Source organism: Puma concolor, chromosome B1, assembly GCF_028749965.1.
Source record: "Puma concolor isolate L17-30 chromosome B1, mPumCon1.1.hap2, whole genome shotgun sequence".
Classification (NCBI taxonomy): Eukaryota; Metazoa; Chordata; class Mammalia; order Carnivora; family Felidae; genus Puma; species Puma concolor.
The window spans coordinates 84,469,039-84,489,287 of record NC_141670.1 but is presented as its reverse complement, the minus strand read 5'-3'; the positions used below and the strand labels follow the sequence as shown (position 1 = coordinate 84,489,287).

Here is a 20,249-nt window from a genome sequence, read left to right as displayed (position 1 = left end):
GGGGAGAAAAATCAAGTAGTCAAAAATAGCAAGAAAATGGAACTTTAGTAATGCTAAAGATTGAGAAGACCCTAAGAAACAAGCTCCTCCTGGCATTCCATGGAAAGGTGTGAGGGAAGCACCTTAAATTACACGGAAGCCCTGAGTCATTCTAATCCCCTTCCCTTGCTGACATCTCATTCCCTCCCTGACAGAACCCAAATTTGAAAGGCCATCATTCCTTCATTGAGCAACAGCTGCTTTCTCAAAAACCAACATGAAGCAATCTTTTGATTCCATTTTTGACATTCTTACTAAAACAAAATTTCCATGGATTTTCGTTATCAGAGGCCACTCCAGGGCTGGGTTTTCTACAAAAGCATGAAGGTAATTTTAAATATTGTATTTTATATATATAACTTTGATATGTGTGTGTGTCTTTATCTATATTTCAGTAGAATTAGAATTTCTGTAGGAACCAAAATCTGAATGAAGTCATTTGAACGCTTCAAAGTCTTCATTGTAAAAATGGCATTGACAATATAAAAATAAAAATCATTATAAAATTAGCAACCAAAAGATTTTGTTGCTAGGTGAGCTCCTAGGTGTCTCCAGGCCTCCATCCCATCCTAACAGCCACATTATCTTCTCAGTAGGATGCCTCTCCACACATTATTCTCTCAGCACGATACCTTTCCATACTTGTAAGTCCTGTACCTGATACTTGGACCTCTTTTCTTCCCTTCACCCCATGGCTTTGTTGGTCACTCTCAACTGTTCCTGTATCCAAGAGCTCCTTCCCCCTCACCAGTCTAAATAAAATAGCAACCAGCCAACATTCCTTAACTCTTTGTCCTGTTTTATTTTTATCCATACTGTATCTCTCCTACTGATACATTATATTTGCTTACATGAGTTTTTGGCCCACTAGCACGTGAATGGCATGAGGACAGAGACTTGGTCAGTTTTGGTTTATTGACACACACCCAGAACCTCGAAGAACACCTGGTTCTCATAGGCTCAGTAATCTTTGTTGAGGAATGAATGTCTCTCAGTTCCACACTGTGTGCTGGGATTACCTTGTGGTATTTACTTCAGAAGGAAGAGTGACACAGACCTTCATGTTCCCAGCCTTCCTGGACTCAAATGTTTCAGGTCAAGAATTGAGGAAGAAAGATAAGCTGATGAAAGTAAAGAGTTAGCAGTGTGAATAAACAACTTCATTTTCAAATACCCCGTGGCCTAAAGGACTGCATCCAGGGCCCTCCTGTCTTATCACATGGCCTGGGGAAAATGTACTGAGGTGTGTTTGATCCACTTCTTTCAAACCATCTTGTAAAGCCTGTACCTTACTAACAGCAGAACATAGGATCTAGTTAGCATTTGAGTCACTCTCCAAGCAACAGGGAAAAAAAACTAAGCACACAAAGTGGGAAGTCTTAAAATGGCAACTAGAAAATTCAAAGTGAGTCTTAGAAAATTATGAAACCTGATTTCTAAATGAAGACTCTTACCTACTTCATATAAACCTACACCTATGTGCCAATCTGGGTGAAACACCTAGTATAAAGTGTAGGCCACATATTCTACCTTCATTCTCCTCCTTTCAGCAAATTATATAGAAAAGTTATTTCTAAAGGCCTTAAAGTTGGTGAAAATAAAATTCAAATGTACATATAGCAGAATCTGTGTTGATACCTTGTCCAGATCCCCCTTTACCAGGCCAATGCCAGTGTAGACAGGAGCCACCTCACCAGGGAATTACCACATGCCTCCTCCCCATCCCATCCCATCCCATCCCATCCCATCCCAACCCAACCCAACCCAACCCAACCACACACACACACACACACACACACACACACACACACACACTGACTGGCTGACATCCTTGGGTGACAAGGTGTGCTGTCGTTTATGCTGTGATATATGCCTCCACTTCCCCTCCTTTCATCGCCACAGCAAATCCACGTGTAGCCAAGGCTAGAATTTACCTGAAACCACATCCTTGCTCAGCTCTTCTCCCTTCCCTAGCCTGCATCACCTCTTGTCCTGCAGCCTCTTCCTGAAGAACATCCCCTCAATAAGGCATGGCACCTGAATCCCTGTCTCAGGCTTTGTTTGGTTCAGAAAACCCAGAATAAAACAGTGTATATCCAGGTTAGGCTGTTGACTTAAAATCCAAAATTAGAATGCCTTAAATTAGATTAAATTGAAATAAATCCTACCTCATTTTATTTTTTTTAATGTTTATTTATTCATTTTGATAGAAAGCACATGTGAGCAGGGAAGGGGCAGAGAGAGAGAGAGAGAGAGAGAGAGAGAGAAACTCCCAAGCAGGCTTAGTGCTTTCAGCACAGGGCCCAGTGGAAGGCTTGATCCCAGGAACCGCAAGGTCATGACCTGAGCCAAAATCAAGAGTCGGGTGTTTAACTGACTGAACCACCCAAGTGCCCCAATCTTATCTCATTTTAAATCCACTTGAATTTAACAGATTCTAAGTTCACAGAGCTACAGAGATATTCTATGCAAAGGAAGAACTTTTTCTCTCAGTTGACAAGTTCACTGTCCATCCATGCTGTGGCAGTACTGGGGAAGAAAATGAGCATGCTCCATTGAAAGGAACGTTTGCAATGTACTGTCCTGTTTTTTTCTTTTGTTCCTTTTCTGCATGTATAGTTAGTTGGTTTGCTTTTATTTGTGTATTTGTTTTTAATTTTTTTTTTCAACGTTTATTTATTTTTGGGACAGAGAGAGACAGAGCATGAACGGGGTAGGGGCAGAGAGAGAGGGAGACACAGAATCGGAAACAGGCTCCAGGCTCCGAGCCATCAGCCCAGAGCCCGACGCGGGGCTCGAACTCACGGACCGCGAGATCGTGACCTGGCTGAAGTCGGACGCTTAACCGACTGCGCCACCCAGGCGCCCCTTTAATTTTTTAATGTAGCAAAGTTGACTCTGAAATTTAAGGAAATTGTTTAGCCAACTCAGAGTCCTTTATTCTCATTTAAATTGTTTATTGTCTTAAGTTGTTCTTGTGTATTTGATGGATTTTAAGAGGACTATCTCATGGTTTCCATTATAACTTTATATTGGCTATAGTCGGTTAAGAATTTAATCTGTCTCCTGCATTTTATTAGCAAAATGTGAATTATCTTCATAATATGCAGGCTTGCTTCTGTCTGGTCAGTTATTTCGCTTAGGAATTTAAATGCCTCTTGAGAAGTTGGCCAATTGCTTTTTTATTTTTAGTTTACATTTTTAGTAATAACATTATAAAAAACTTCAATGAAGATATAGTATTTATTACATTCTCTTGGGCCTAAATTCTCTTGAGTGCATTTATATATATTTGATTTATAGACTACTTTCTCATAGAACAGTTAGATTTATATTTCAGTCAGTGTTCTGTTTTCACACATTATGTTAGGAATACACACCGCCTTAATTAAAATGATACCGCAGGGTGGCTATACCTTTTTTGGGTGACAATGTTCTTTCTTCCTTGCCTAGAATAATCCAAGAAGTTAATAATAAACCTGATAAAAATATACATCTCCTACATTATATTGACAGTTTATCTAATATTATAATAATAAAACAATGTTATATTTTTTTCAAATTGCCATCAGCTATGTACTCCTATTTAGCATATTTTAATTTTACATTGTTAATCTGTGAATTTCCACTTCTAATTCTATATGCAAATATTTTCCGATATATTCAACAATCTTATTTAAAAACAGGTAGATGGGGCGCCTGGGTGGCGCAGTCGGTTAAGTGTCCGACTTCAGCCAGGTCACGATCTCGCGGTCTGTGAGTTCGAGCCCCGCGTCGGGCTCTGGGCTGATGGCTCAGAGCCTGGAGCCTGTTTCCGATTCTGTGTCTCCCTCTCTCTCTGCCCCTCCCCCGTTCATGCTCTGTCTCTCTCTGTCCCAAAAATAAATAAAAAACGTTGAAAAAAAAATTTAAAAAAAAATAAAAACAGGTAGAATGATACATTTTTACTTTTCTCAGTTTCTTAATTATAATATAGAGATAACAATAAAAATTAGCTCATAATATTGTAAAGAGGACACAGCCTGGAAGGTATGGAGCACTCACTAAGTGCTAAGTCAATTGGCAGGGACACAGGTGTCACTAGTTCGACAGCAGTAAGCTTAGGTCTGGACACACACAGCATAAATGGGTCACTGAAACATCAAAGTGCATTTGAAGAAGCAAAGGCATCTGAAAACTTACCACCAAAAGACTGACTAAAGGAACTAGCATATTCTGTGGAAGGAAGATTAGATTTTGCTCCGAGTGTCCATATAAGCCAAGACAAGAACCAAACGCAGAAATTTTGGGAAAACAGGCTTTGTTGCCATATGTGGAAAAACTTCTGTCCACCTCAGAAAGTAGTGAGTCCCTGCTGCTGGAGACAAGGCAAAAGCAGAACAACTGTAAAACTGATTTCCTCAACTGATGAAGTTTGACAGAAAGAATGCAAGACTCCTTACAACTGCTACAATTCATTACATTTTCAGTAATGGAAAAACAATAAAAACTAAAGCTTGCTGTGTGTCTATTACGTGGCACTGTGTGAGGCACTTTGAGTGCATTATCTTAGTGAGTCATCACTACTTCAGGAGGTAAGTCCTAAGATAATCACTCCCATTTTACGGAGAGGGATATATAGTGGCTTAGACTCTTTGTCTTGAAGGACCCAGAAGCCCTGAACTATTAGGTTATACTGCTTTCAAGGACATGATATACCTGACTTGGGTCCCTTCAGTAATACCAGTGGAGCGGGACATCCCGTCCTTTTTCTGCAATCTTCTAACCTGGTTCTACTGTTCGGAATTCCTTTTGTTTCAGTCAAAATATGCAAGGTTATGCTATATTAACAACCAACTCCTAAATCTTCCTGTCTTCTTACCAAGGTTTCTTTCTCATTCGCGACATATGTTGGTGACCTGCTCTGCATCTCCTAATACTGGATTTGGGTTTATGGAGCAGCCACCATCCAAAAAGATGTCAGTGGCCAGAGCAAAGGGAAAAAGAAAGATCTGAAGTGTGCTGCACTGCTCAGGTACAGATGTGACACAAATTTAACTTTCACTCACAAGTCACTGGTCAGAACTAGCCATTTGACCACCGAAACACACAGGGCCAGACTGACTGATAAATGGATAAAAAAAAGATGTGATATATATACATATGTATGTATACACAACAGACTATTACTCAGCCATAAAAAAGAATGAAATCATGCATTTGCAATGACATGGATGGAGCTAGAGAGTCTTATGCTAAGTGAAATAGGTCAGTCCGAGAAAGACAAATAGCATATGATGTCACTCATATGTGGAATTTAAGAAATAAAACAAGCAAAGAGAAAAAAAGAAACAGAGAGGGAGGCAAACCAAGAAACAACCTCTTAACTATAGAGAACAAACTGATGGTTACCAGAGGGGAGGTGGGTGGGGGGATGGATGAAATAGGTGATGGAGATAAAGAAGTGCATTTGTGATGAGCACTGGGTGATGTATGGAATTGCTGAATCACTGTACTGTACATCTGAAACTAAAATTACAGTGTATGTTAACTAATTGCAATTTAAATAAAAACTTAGAAAAAAACACACAGGACCAGGAATTACAATCCTGTGATAGTTCACAGGGCAGAGAGCCAGAGTGTTTGGTGAATGGAACTAATGACCACCACATTTTCACTACAAAGTTCTCAAGTACTCTTTCATTCAAAAGCTGCTGAAAGCTCACAGCTTCACAAAATATTTTTCTTAACTACTGAGAGACAAGAAACTTTTTGTGCTAGCACAATATTGTCATGGTACTGCCTCTTTGTTTCTTTCTTTCAGTAACTATACCTCTTATGAAAATGTAGCATTTCTTCTAATTTGAATAAAAAATAATTAAGATGTAAAATACTACAAGGGTATAATTTATCTATCCACACCCAAAACGATCCACTGGAGTAGAGATAATGACACAAGTTTAATATGCAGAATTGCAAGGCATAGATTGAATTTCTCTCACTCTCAATAATTTTAAATGCTGAAGATACCTATTAAGGTGCTTTATTGTTTACAGATCATATAAATCACTAAGTATTTTCTCTCTCAAATGACCTCTACCTTCAACACTAATTCACAAAAGACTAATTCACAAAAGACTCAGTGGGCTTTTGGTTGTTCCCACTGGAATGATTGCACCTCAGGATAAGAGCTGGTCCCCTGCTCTGAAAGCTCCAGTGAGAAAGCAAAGGCTACACGTGCAGGAGCTGTCAGTCCTCTGGGCTCTTTTCCTAAACCCTTTCCTTCCTCTAAACCCTCTTGGCTTTAAAACACAAAGACTAGTGGGGTTCCTGGGCGGTTCAGTCAGTTAAGCTTACGACTTCGGCTCAGGTCATGATGTCAAAGTTTGTGAGTTCTATCCCTGGTTTTTGAGTTCGAGCCCTGCATCAGTCTCTGCACTGACAATGCGGAGCCTGTTTGGGATTCTCTCTCTCTCTCTCTTTCTCTCTGCCCCTCCCCCACTTGTGTGCATGCTCATGCTTTCTCTCTCAAAATAATAAAATAAATAAACTTTTAAAAAACACACAAAGAATAGTTACTTAAGTGTTAAACCCATTCAATTAAGTAAATGATTGATTTGAAATTTAGAATTAATTAAATGTTATATATATATATGTGTGTGTATATATATATATATATATACACACATACACACACACCTTAACTTTAATGATATAAATTAGAAATAGTTCAAAATGGAAATCATTGCTTTTGGATTTGGAAATAAAATTTCTTGACAAAGTGCTGAGGACTTTTTCTAAAAGTCATTTGATAAGCTAATTTATGTCAAACTTTTCCAGTAAGTGTGCTTTTTCAAGAGGGGATGTAGTTACTAGATTACTTCAATAGGAGTATTGATAATCTAACATCTCATTATCTGCTAATAGAGATGCCAAAAAAGTTCCCATTCACCTGTTTTAGACCCTAGATCATAAAGTTTGATTATTTTCACTAAATGTATTATATAAGCTTAAAATTATATTGTAACTTTATCTAACTGGCTTTACTCTACCAGCAAATTGTGTTTTTTTAAATTCAATTTTCAATTCAATGTATGAATACAAAGTGCCTCGTATATGCAAAGCACAATGCTATTGGGAACCTAACAATAGAATCCCTGACCTCAAGAAATCTATAATCTAGTAGAGATATTAACAGCAGGCATGTAAACAAATAAGCACGATACAAAGAAGCATGTGAAAAGTGTTAGAACCACAAATGCTTTGGAACACAGCACCCGAAGATCACTTTCAGCTAGGGAACTTGGGGACAGCTTCATGGAAGAGTGTCATAGGACCTGAATTGGACCTTAAAGTCTGAGCAGAATTTTAAGAGACAGAATTGAGAAAGTAGAGCACTCTGAAAGGAGAAAATGGAAACAAACGGAGTGTGTTTGAGAAAAATCAAGTAGTCTTGTTTGGCTATACCATAGGGTACAGTGAAGAAGAAGTAGGAAATGAAATGCAAACTGCAGATTCTTAGAGCCATATAACACTGATGCTAGAAGGATTTCAGTGACTCCTTTGTCCATCTTCTTATGTTTACAGTAGTAGAAAATAAAAGCCCATTTTCACATGTTCCATTGTTTATGTGCCCTCTGCAAGATATTTAACTTCTTGTTGATTGTGTTGCCTATTTTTCCACTGAGAGGCTCACATGTCATTTCAATGCAAGTACTTTGAGAGAAAGGTAACAAATTTATCTGTGAAATATACATATCCATGAGGAATAATTACCACATTTTCCTTTTTCCAGATCTAACAGCCCAAACTTGAGGATAGTAAATCCTTTCCCTAAGCTTTTGTTGGTTAAGTTTGTAAATTTATTTGGCTGCACAGGGGAATGAGGCTAACACACCCCTAAATTTCATAAAGCAAGTTCTTGATTTGAATGTTCAGGACAATGCCACAGAAGAACTAATAGCATTAGTTTCAGCATTTCTTTTTTAATGTTTATTTATGTTTGAGAGAGAGAGAATGAAAGAGAAAACAGGGGACAGGCACAGAAAGACGGAAACAGAATCTGAAGCAAGTTGCAGGCTCTGAGCTGTCAGCACAGAGCCCGAGGTGGGGCTTGAACGCATAGATCCCAAGATCATGACCTGAGCGGAAGTCAGATATTTAATCCATTGAGTCACCCAGGTGCCCCAGTTCCAGCATTTTACCTGAGAGGTTGCTGTCCTTTAGTTTTGCTCAGGAGATATTCCCTGCTGTCCCCAAATCCCCAAGTTCTAGTATAGGCACTGCCCTGTCCCCATTTTCATCCTCCAAATGCTACACTGTTTTCTTAAAATCAAACACAAACAAGCACAAGAAACAGAAAACCTTTCCTCCTCATCTCTTGAAATTGCACAATACCCGCCCTCCTGCACAAGTCTGCTTCTCTCCGATATTTTGGTTGCAGTGCCCTCATCTATAATAATGTTCTTTTCAGCTGTTGTTTCTCTGTGGAAGCTCACCGCCAGCTAAGGCTGTGTTTCCATTCACTTTGACAGGAGCTCTCTCCACTATGGTCTTCACAAACTCAACTCTCCAGCTTCTGATACACAGGAAAAATGAATAACCCAGCAAGCTCTCTAAAATAGCCAAAATAAAGCACAATGGCCATTTTCATCTTTAAAAGCTCTTGAAAGCTTGTCACTATTGTTGAAATAGCTTTTCCCTTGCAGCTACTGAAATCTGCAGCAGCATCTCTTTGTCCACAAGTCTATTGGTGCCTTTTTGTAGTATCTATTGCTCCCAAAGTCATCTTCCCCACCATTGTTTTCAAGGCTCACCGTAGAACACAAATCAGTTCTCACCTTACTGCTTCTAATAGTCACTTGCTTTCAAGGTCAGTCACCTCTCTGTCTGGAAAAGCCAGAAATCCTTTATGTTGAGGGTCAGTCTTTGGTTTGCGTCTATACTTCTGTAGCTTGTTCCCCATACTGCTCCTGCAGAAGAATTCTTAGATGCAGGAGCCAGTTCCAAGTGGTTAGCATAAGAGCTGTGCAATATTGATCAAGACAGATTTTACCCAAGCCCTCTACCCCTGTGCACTTAAAGTGCTTTCCGGTATATCCATCTGGCTGTTGCATGCTCTGAATATTAGCAAAAATTAATTTCCTTTTATCTGCTCTACTTGAAGCTAAGTCTTCAAGCCCACTCATCCAATTTAATAAAGTCACACACAAACTAGTAGGTCCTTACAATAATTGGGAAGAAAAGGCCAACGATAATTTGTTACTATTCACCAGGAAACATGCAATAAGATCCCCCTCAGCAGACAGAAAAATCCATTACCAACCGAAGCTGTTTAGAATTCTACATGTCTACATGTATTACCAACATATGTATTTTTAAGGGAGGCGTAAAAATATTCAACATTGTCTGCAGCATGAAGGAGAGGCAAATCCAGAGGCAAACTTATATTTCCTGAAGATAATTGCAAACCTCAAGAAACTGAAGCTAAATGAAAGTATTTATCCATTGTAGTACTGTGACTCTTCCAACCACTCATCTGGAGTACAACAAACTAATCATCCTCCTTTGAGACACATTAAGGGCTCCTCCGTTCACTCATTTTTTCAAACAAATATTAACTGGACATTTACTAGGTGCTAGAGATTATGCTAAGCACTAGGGAGATATTGGTGAAAAACATCAACACAATCCCTGCCACAAAGAGATTATTACATCAATGGTGAATTAAATTAATAATTAATTTATAAATGTAAAATGACACAGGAACAGAGAACTGGACAGAAGAACTCTGAAGCACCTCAAGTTTAAAGGATAGCCAGGGAAATGACATTGAGAAGGATGACAAAGGCAAGACAAAAAGATTTCAGATATATTGCAATAACATACAATGCTGGGTACGCAAGAACATTAAAGAAAATCCCTCAGTGGCATATTAACATGAATAAAAAATCAAGAAAGGCTACGACAAATGCTAATACAGGAAACCGGAACTCAGGGAATCCAAGGTCCTGGTATAGCAGAATAGGTGTTAAAACCTTGTTCCTTTGTCCTGCGGGAGGATGACCCTGAACCCCACACAGATCTGCAATATCAAAAGTAAAGTGTTGTTTGCATAAGGTAGGCTGGAAAACTTCCATTCATTAACAAAAGGAATAGATGAGGAAACCTGTCTGCCTTCATCATCCCTCTGAGCAGAAAAATATAAAATGATAGCCTTTTCTGAACACTTGTACATATAGCTATTCCTTCACAAGAATCTGAGGTTTAAATGATACTGCTCCTATATAGAAGGTTGTGGAGAGCCATGGTATCTTGCAGAAATAAATGCAAATCTTCTTCTGTCCCTTAAGAATCGCACAGGTTAACTTTAGCCAAAATGTGCTCACATTTAAAAATGAACATAAACTCGAGAAAACAAGGCATCATGGCAAGAGTCAGCAGAAACGTGAAAAATTATAGAACCTCAAGACTTAAGACATCAGACCTAAAAGAAATAATTATACATGACATGCCTAAGAAAATAAAAAATGGGATTTAAATTTGAGAAATAAACAAGAATGAGAGAAAATGATAAAAACAAATGTTAAGAGAAAAGGAAACTAAATAGAATGGGCTGTATCTTGTGTTGAACCTTCTAGATTCCCTCTCTCCACCCTTTTCCAACACGTTCTCTCCCCCTATATTTACCTGACCTGTATCATTGTATGAATGTATAACATGATTCCTGCCTTCTGACTGGGTTTGACCAGCAATGAGCACAAGCAGATCAGAGGAAGGAAGGGGAATGATTCCAGGTGTTAATAACCTTGGCTCCTCTGTGAGGTTCCTAGGGCTGGCTGTGCCTCTTGACAGAAGCTAACTGCTCCTGCTCTACACAACCTTTCTTTCTTCCAGTTCCCAGCAACCTTTCCCTCTCTGATAGCTCTATCGCTGTTATTCCTGAGTTTCTGCACACTTCCTTGTGATTCCTCTTTATTCTAACCAGAAAGAGAGATCACTACAAAGATATGGCAATTAGACTGACAGCAAATTCTTAATATGAGCAATAGAAGCCAGGAAACTGTAGAACAATATCTTAGTGTTGAGAGAAAAACTGTAAACTTGGAATTGTATAACACTATTATTCAATAGCAAGCCACAAATAAAGGCAGCTTAACATAAACAGAAACCAGGGGCGTCTACTAGCAGTAGACCCATTACAATAAATATACTTAGAAAACAACAGAGCTATAGAAAAATAATTGTTAAGAGAGCTCGGTAAAGTGACTGATTATGAGATCAATTTCTACAAACCATTAACAATAGTTTGAAAATGTAATGGCTTTTTTTAAAAAAATACCATTTTAAATAACTGCAATAAACATGAGGCACCTAAGAATAAAATGAACAGATTCTGTCAACAAGTTTTATAAAGCAAATGTGTAAATTGTATTGAAAGACACTAAAAAAGAGAGAGATCCATTAGGTTCATGGATACAAAATTATAATCAGCATTCTAAGAGGTCAAATTTACCCAAATTGATCTAAGAATTTAGTGAAATTCCAATCAAAAAGAGGAATATAGTGGGAGGGAGGGATACAAGCATGTTCAATTTTTTCTTATAATATACATTACATATTTAATAAATATTTGACATTCAAAAATTTAAAAAAGAGAATCAATGTCAAGAAAAAAAGAAGAAATTTTTGAAGTTTATTTATTTTGAGAGTGTGAACACACACACGAGTGCACTCATAAGCACATACCTGTGCTCAAGCGGAGGAGGGGGCAGTGAAAGGGAGAGAAAGAATCCTCAGCAGGCTTTGCACTGTTAGCATGGAGCCCCACGAGGGGCTCAAACTCACAAACCCGTGAGATCATGACTTGAGCTGAAATCAAGAGTCAGATGCTTAACCAACTGAGCCACCCAGGTTTCCCCAAAGGAAGAATTTTTTAAAGAAATAGTTAACATGATCTGATACTACCAAGTGGTCAAGTGAGATAAAGACAGAGAGCTACCTGTGGAATGTAATACAAAGTCTCTTAGTGACCCTGACAAATGAGGTTTCATTGGAGCTGGAAGGGTAGAAGTCATACTTCAGTGAAATGTGAAAGTATAGGAAATGGTGAACATACCTTCCAAGGTACTTGGCTGTCCTGTGGAAGAAAACTGAGAGTCAATGGTGCGAACTATGCAGTAGAGAGAGTATTTTATTCTTTTTAAAATGTGAAAATCTTGCATATGTTCACTGCTCATTGGAAGGAAGCAGAGAAGTAAGGAATGAATACCATGTAGAAATCTCTGAGATTTCAGGAGGAAATACATTGTGTGCAGAGGTGTGGAGTTTTAGTTTAGCCAGCCAGGAAGGAAGAGAGGATGATGAGAAGATGAATAAGTGGAGGAGATTGGTAGAGGGTTATTAAAAATAAAGTTTGTAATGGCTTCTACTTTACTAGAAATCAATGGTAAGAGAGCTTAAGAGTACATCCTCCCCTAACATCATTTTCCACTGCCTAACTTTGATGCTGATAACTCAAGTGTAAAATTCAAATGGATGAGCAGAAAAATCTCAATGCCTACACATAAATATTTATTCCACCAGATTTAGGTCACAAATTGCTTGGTGGTTCCATGTAGAAAGAGTCCTCAAGTCTCAACCAAGGATATGGCTTCACCTTAGTGGCTCTATTTGACTCTACAAAAGTTTTTAGGGAGATGAGCTATAAAGGGAAAATAAAGCAGTAAGACTGCAGCTCAGAGTGCTGTTGAGCAAAGGAAATGTGAGTTTTCTGTTTTTGCATATTAAAACATTAATCTCCCCACGGGGGAGCAGCTCCAGCAATTTCTCTGCAAATGTCTTCTACAAGGATTCACAAGGGTGAAGAAAGACTTCTCACTACCCATTAATTTAAAGAACATGGTTCATACAAATCCCTTTGTGCTTTCAATGAATTATGATTGTGCAGAAAACACCAATTCCTCTAGTGTTTTTCTAAAAGCACTTTTTCCTCTTCCCAAGATTAATATCTATGTTGGATGATCTGCAAATGAACCTCCCCATAGAGGTCAGCAAAGAAATCTGTAGTGGTCACACAACGTTAGCTTGCAACAATGTCTTCTGTTAAGAAATAGAAAATTCTTGGGGCACCTGGGTGGCTCAGTCACTTAAGCATCTGACTTTCACTCAGGTCAAGATCTCATGGTTTGTGAGTTCAAGCCCTGCATCAGGTTCTGTGCTGACAGCTTAGAGCTTGGAGCCTGCTTCAGATTCTGTGTCTCCCTCTCTCTCTGCCCCTCCCCCACTCATACTCTGTCTCTCTCAAGAATAAATAAACATTAAAAATTTAAAAAAAAGAAAATTCTTTGTAGAATGATACTTAATGCATGCTTATCTTAATGAAGAGTTGTCACCCAACACCCAATGAGGTACACTCATTTTCTTCAAATATATCGTGCTTACAATGTAGATAAAGTCCCACCAGTATCTGTACTGTAAGTAGCTGTGCCACAAATAAACCTTAGCAACATTGGCACCATACAGTGTAAACAAATCTTTCCCAAAAATAAAATATATTTTGTGCTCAAGATATACCTTCCAAGCAGGAGGGAAAAACAATCCATCCTATACAGTGGTTTCTCTACATGTAGCTATCAGCTTCTATAGATGGCTTTAACCAGTGGACTTTACAGAGGCTAACATTTATTTCTACTTATGTGGAATATTCTGAGTAGAAAATTCAGTGGCAAGGAAAATTTTTAAGTGTGCCCAATGCATGTAAAATGACCTTGTAAATGAAGCACATTGGATTCCACAGCTCTCATGAAAAACACAGCAGATGTTTCCTTCCACCTATGATATTTTTCAGGCCACAGAAAACTTTTCACTAGAATGTTCAAAGTGCATGATTAAAGGTTTCCAATTGCTGGGCAATTTTATGCTCATAACCATCATAGAGTCTCCAGATATTACATATATTTATATTCAACAGATTGATCCAACCAGAACTAAATAACCATTTTCCCAACTTAAAGAAGAAACAAATGACAAAGGGAAGTATCCTGAAGATGCCTACATTGATTTTAGCCAGTCTTCCTCCTGGGTTAAAAATTTCCTTCACCCTTCATGACCACAACGGGGAGAGTACACTTTGTCCCTGGCATCATGTCTGCAAGCCACCCTCTGGGGGGAAATCATTTTCCTTCTCTATCAATTGAAGCTCAAGTGAAAAACCTCCAACACAGAACTGGCAAGAAGAATATAAGACTTCCTCTTACTTCTGCTACTGATATTCAAAGAGTCAGATTGCAAGAGTGGGGTCCTAGGTGGTGGGTGCTTGAGGAATTGGCTCAGAATCTTGGATCTACCACTTAATGATGTAACTAGAGCTTGTTATATTTCTTCTCTGTGCTTCATTTTCTTACCCATAAAACGGGAGTAACAGCAGTGCCTACCTCAAATAATTCTGGGGAGTAAAAGAACTAATGTGACTAAAGCCCTGATAGTGTTCAATAAATGCTAGCTATTGTTACTTTCAGCAGACTAGAGCATGTATGGGAGTTCCTATGAGGATATTTTTCCAATTTACCTCAACTTTTTACGCTTGTTCTCATGGATAAGTAGGGGTGGTTAAAAAAAAACTCTACAAATTACTCAGCCTCAAAAAGACAGACAACAGTTGACTCCATGGTTCTACATATAGTTTGTAATTGTTTTCCACAGTCCACATGCTGAAGTGTGATAAACATTTCACTGGCCATATTTCAACAGGCTCTGACACAGCAAATATCCTCAAGAAGAGTAGACTATGTTCAAGTAAATGTTCTTGGTAAGTGCCAAGCACATGGAAGGCCTTCCACAAATGTTCATTGCTTTCCCATTTCTTTCACTTTGTCCCTCACCAATTCTCATAAGCCCATGTGCACCAAGGAGCATGCATACGTGTATGTGCATCCTGACTTTTCAAAGACCAGACTCTTGCCTAGTATAGCAAGAGTTATATGTATCAAAATTCTTCTAGGAAGAACCATTTTTAAATGAGTTATTTTATTATACCATTTCCTGTCCTTTTCAGACACTAACACCTTTAAAAGCTCAGTGATATTTTTCTTAAGCCCCACTCTGCCAATTATTCATTTATCAAAAAAAATTTTTTTATGCCTACCATGTGCCATGCATTCTATGGGGTATTGGTGTCAAAACAGTCCCCATCTTTTAGAAATTAGCAATCTAGAGAAAAAAGCCATATAAACCAAGACACAAAATAAAAATACCAAATGAACAAAGGTCAAATAAACACAACATATTAAAGAATGAACAAATTGGGGCACCTTGGTGGCTCAGTTGGTTAAGCATCTGACTTCAGCTCGGGTCATGATCTCACGGTGTGTGAGTTCGAGCCCCATGTCAGGCTCTGTGCTGACAGCTCAGAGCCTGGAGCCTGCTTCAGATTCTGTGTCTCCCTCTCTCTCTGCCCCTCCCCCACTTCTGTTCATGCTCTCTCTTTCTCAAAAATAAGCATGAAAAAAATTTTAAAAATAAAAATAATGAACAAATAAAAAAATAAATTGCATGATGCTGATCTAATTGCACAACTATTATCTATATGCCAAGATTTTATGTATTTGTGTTCAGCAAAGGAACCTCCTTGTTTTCATTGATTGACCTTATCAACAAGCATTTTTTTACATGTGAACTTACATAATTCATTGATATTAATAGAATATTGCTTTTATGCCACTTTATATACTGGGTTTTCATTTAAAATTCTACTGTCAAAGTCTCTTTAACAAATGGTGCTGGGAGAACTGGACAGCAACATGCAGAAGGTTGAAACTAGACCACTTTCTCACACCATTCACAAAAATAAACTAAAAATGGATAAAGGACCTAAATGTGAGGGAGGAAACCATCAAAACCTTAGAGGAGAAAGCAGGAAAAGACCTCTCTGACCTCAGCCGTAGCAATCTCTTACTCGACACATCCCCAAAGGCAAGGGAATTAAAAGCAAAAGTGAATTACTGGGACCTTATGAAGATAAAAAGCTTCTGCACAGCAAAGGAAACAACCAACAAAACTAAAAGGCAACCAACGGAATGGGAAAAGATATTTGCAAATGACATATCGGACAAAGGGCTAGTATCCAAAATCTATAAGGAGCTCACCAAACTCCACACCCAAAAAACAAATAACCCAGTGAAGAAATGGGCAGAAAACATGAATAGACACTTCTCTAAAGAAGACATCCGGATGGCCAACAGGCACATGAAAAGATGTTCAGCGTCACTCCTTATCAGGAAAATACAAATCAAAACCACACTCAAGTATCACCTCACGCCAGTCAGAGTGGCCAAAATGAACAAATCAGGAGACTATAGATGCTGGAGAGGATGTAGAGAAACGGGAACCCTCTTGCACTGTTGGTGGGAATGCAAATTGGTGCAGCCGCTCTGGAAAGCAATGTGGAGGTTCCTCAGAAAATTAAAAATAGACCTACCCTATGACCCAGCAATAGCACTGCTAGGAATTTATCCAAGGGACACAGGAGTACTGATGCATAGGGGCACTTGTACCCCAATGTTCATAGCAGCACTCTCAACAATAGCCAAATTATGGAAAGAGCCTAAATGTCCATCAACGGATGAATGGATAAAGAAATTGTGGTTTATATACACAATGGAATACTACGTGGCAATGAGAAAAAATGAAATATGGCCTTTTGTAGCAACATGGATGGAACTGGAGAGTGTGATGCTAAGTGAAATAAGCCATACAGAGAAAGACAGATACCATATGGTTTCATTCTTATGTGGATCCTGAGAAACTTAACAGGAACCCATGGGGGAGGGGAAGGAAAAAAAAAAAAAAAGAGGTTAGAGTGGGAGAGAGCCAAAGCATAAGAGACTGTTAAAAACTGAGAACAAACTGAGGGTTGATGGGGGTTGGGAAGGAGGAGAGGGTGGGTGATGGGTATTGAGGAGGGCACCTTTTGGGATGAGCACTGGGTGTTGTATGGAAACCAATTTGACAATAAATTTCATATATTAAAAAATAAAAAAATAAAATAAAATAAAATAAAATAAAATAAAATAAAATTCTACTGTCAAAAGTTTAGACAGTATCAGATAGCTCTAACATCTCAATTCCTTGTTCATTCATATAATAATAAAAAATATTAATCACAGTAATAAAAGACCTTGAAGACTTACCATGTCAGACACTGTGTGATCTACACTCCTTATTATATTTAATCCTCCTAACATCTTTGCAAGTGGGTGTTAATGCAGGTCACAGATTAAGGAGATTATGGCTTGAAACTCATCAGAGTGGGCTCTGAATTGTTTTTGAAAACATTTCTTGGCTACCCCACAGATAATTCCTTGGCCTTCCTCCAACTGGCAGGAGAAAATGACTACATATTTGGATGAGAATCTGTACTAGGTTCTTAGTTTTCACAAAATACTGTCAAGTCTATCATTCTGCTTTAACTCAAGTTTTAAGCCATTAGCAGCCATAGAGTATAGTAAAACCAAAACACTACCAGAAAACATAACATTGAAGTATATGTTACTTTTTAGTGGAGGTTTGTTTTATGTGATAGCACACATAAAGAAGAGCTTGAGAAATATGTAATCTGTTTTTTCCCCCAGTTTAGAAGATATAAGTTCAAATGCCAGCAAAGGGTCAGGCAATTAACATACATAAGTGAAGTGAGTCAAGTGTATGATAATAGGAAGGAGTAAAGACTGGCCATCTGAATAGACACACCCTGTCTGAAGGCAGTTAAACTCAATATTTTTTTTAAATGTGTTACCTTTCTTTGTCTAAGGCAAGTTAAATTAAACTTTTTAAAACATACTTACATTTTTGTCATTTATCCTAGAAACTCTAGATAGGTGCTACACAAAAATGAGGCAATTTCATCTATTATACCTATGGAGTCAATTGATTACATGTGTAATTAAAAATTTTAACTAACTTGGATATGATATATTAGAATGAGTATATCTTTCTATTAAAGATACTTGGCCACCCACCCCTATCCAAGATGAATCTAAATAGTTTTCCTTGTTACATTTAGAGCCGTAATCCAGTCTTAAATGAGCATTCTGAATATAGGACATAATAACAGAAAAATGATTATATTAATGGTTGTCAATAATTTTAATACTATGCTTTCACAGTATATTTTTTTTTTTTGTAATGCCACTTAATTCTCACTACAAGTCTGTTAGATAGTTATTATCTGTATTTAACAAATGGGAAAACAGGTTCAGGTAGATTACAATGACTTTCCCCAAATTACTACTGTGTAGATTTGGAAGAACAAAGATCTACACCAGATCTTTTTAATAAATGCAACAGTCTTTTCAATGCAACACAATTGTGTCTAAAATTAGAATATATGGAACCAGAATCAAAATCATACATGTGATAGAAAACTGCCATTCCTACTTGGATGGACCCAGAGCTCTTCCACATTGGGCCTCTCCTCAATACTTCACTCAGACTCTCTGGTGAGAACCTTATAATATCAAATTGTTACTTAAATAATTACTATCTTTTTATCCAAAAATCATAGGATTTACATAGTCCCAATACATTTTTCTACCTAGAGCACTTCAGGTCTTGCACTGGGTGGTATTCATATTATCAAATTTAATAGTTAAGGCATACCACTTTTAGTCAAACTCCACAATATAGCTTTTACATTATTATGGAACTAATATGGGTTTTACTGTGAGTCATCTCAAATCATTTTTGGAAGTATACAGGGAATAAATTATGAATAAATAGGTATAAGTGCATAAATAAAAAATACCAAGTTTCTGCCAGCAAAGGACAACTTGAAATCAGATTTTATATCATCTCTGAGGTGATTTTTATTCACAGAATACAGAAGCAACACTTTCATCATCAAAAATTTTCTTTTCTTTCTACTGAGTATAATAGATTACTTAAAGCTTGTACCTACTACTTTCCTTATACTTGTGCCATGTTTGCAGAGATACAATGACCAACCATTCCATTTGTCCCAGTCTGTCCTGATTTTAGCCCTGAAACTCCTCAGTCCCAAACAAATCAAAATGTTGGTCATCCTAAAATGGAGCACAGAAATAATTAAACTAAAGATCTTTGAAGGTGCCTTCTTGAACTAAGGCTATATTTTTCAATGAATTTTTATAATTTTTATTATAATTAATGTTTCTGTGCTAGAAGCAGATTACAATTTATTTGCCATGTACTGTCTACACTGGTCTATTTTTTCTCTCACATACTCCTTCTCAGCATCATATCACCCAAGAGATTTTGACAGGGAAATTTCAACAAGTGGTAGAAAAATTCTGTTGAGGCTTTGAGAGGATTTTCATCACTACTAGTGCATTGTTGCTTCAAACATTCAACTAAGAAGAAATGTATAAACCTAAGCATGGAAATTAGAAAATCTTAACAGAAGCAAATTATAAGCTTTTCTCTTGTCTTCATTTGTTGTTGTGCTCAATTATCTAGCTTATGAAATAGAAAGTGGATGTTAGTAAAATCTGGCTTGGTGACCCATCCATGGGGGAGCCCTTGCAGTTTTCGGCAGGGAAATGAACATGGTTCTCACCATACCCCAATATTTATAGCTCATATATAACTTACATGCACAATTGCACCACGTAGAAGAGAAGTATAGATGAAGGGGCCTGGAGCGCCCCCCTCCCTCATACACATAATAACTTCTCCTACTCATCTATTTGCAGCTTCCTGAGACACAACACCAGCTGAAGTAGAATCCATCATCCTGAGATAAATAAGTCTCCCTTCAAGAAAACCTGGAGGACTCAAGTTAGTACAAAAGCAAGGCTTTCTCTTCTGTATGATCCCAATATGCAACTTGTTTAATATACCAGGGTCAATGGGAGAGAGTGGGAGTATACAGCTATGTAGCATTTAAGGAAGGCATAAACAAACGGTGTATATGAAAATACTTCCAGATTTCCATTTTCAAAAGCCCTATACCTAGAGTTTAGACACAGATGAATAAGCTACAGCTTCAGGCTAGGTGTGCACCCCTGCCACCCCATTGTAATGGGCCAAAATTGATGACTTTAGAGGTAATTATGTTGAATTTGACAACTAGAAACCAAATATCAAACTGAGAAATGTTTTCTGCCTTATATGTTGTTTGATATACAAAGTAATACATATTTTGGACAATTTTATGACATCTCATTAGTGAGCTGTTAAAGAAGCTGAACTATTAT

The 20,249-nt window shown here is 37.8% G+C and overlaps 1 protein-coding gene and 1 long non-coding RNA gene across 7 annotated transcripts in view; one reads left to right on the top strand and one right to left on the bottom strand.

Moving 5' to 3' along the window:
* INPP4B (inositol polyphosphate-4-phosphatase type II B) overlaps positions 1-20,249 on the bottom strand; it is a 778,175-nt gene that overhangs the window by 747,491 nt on the left and 10,435 nt on the right. The window lies entirely within an intron of this gene.
* LOC112858681 (uncharacterized) lies at positions 246-20,148 on the top strand. The gene is made up of 3 exons (XR_003223412.2): positions 246-366; positions 4,905-5,053; positions 19,746-20,148. It is a non-coding gene; the product is annotated as an uncharacterized LOC112858681 (long non-coding RNA).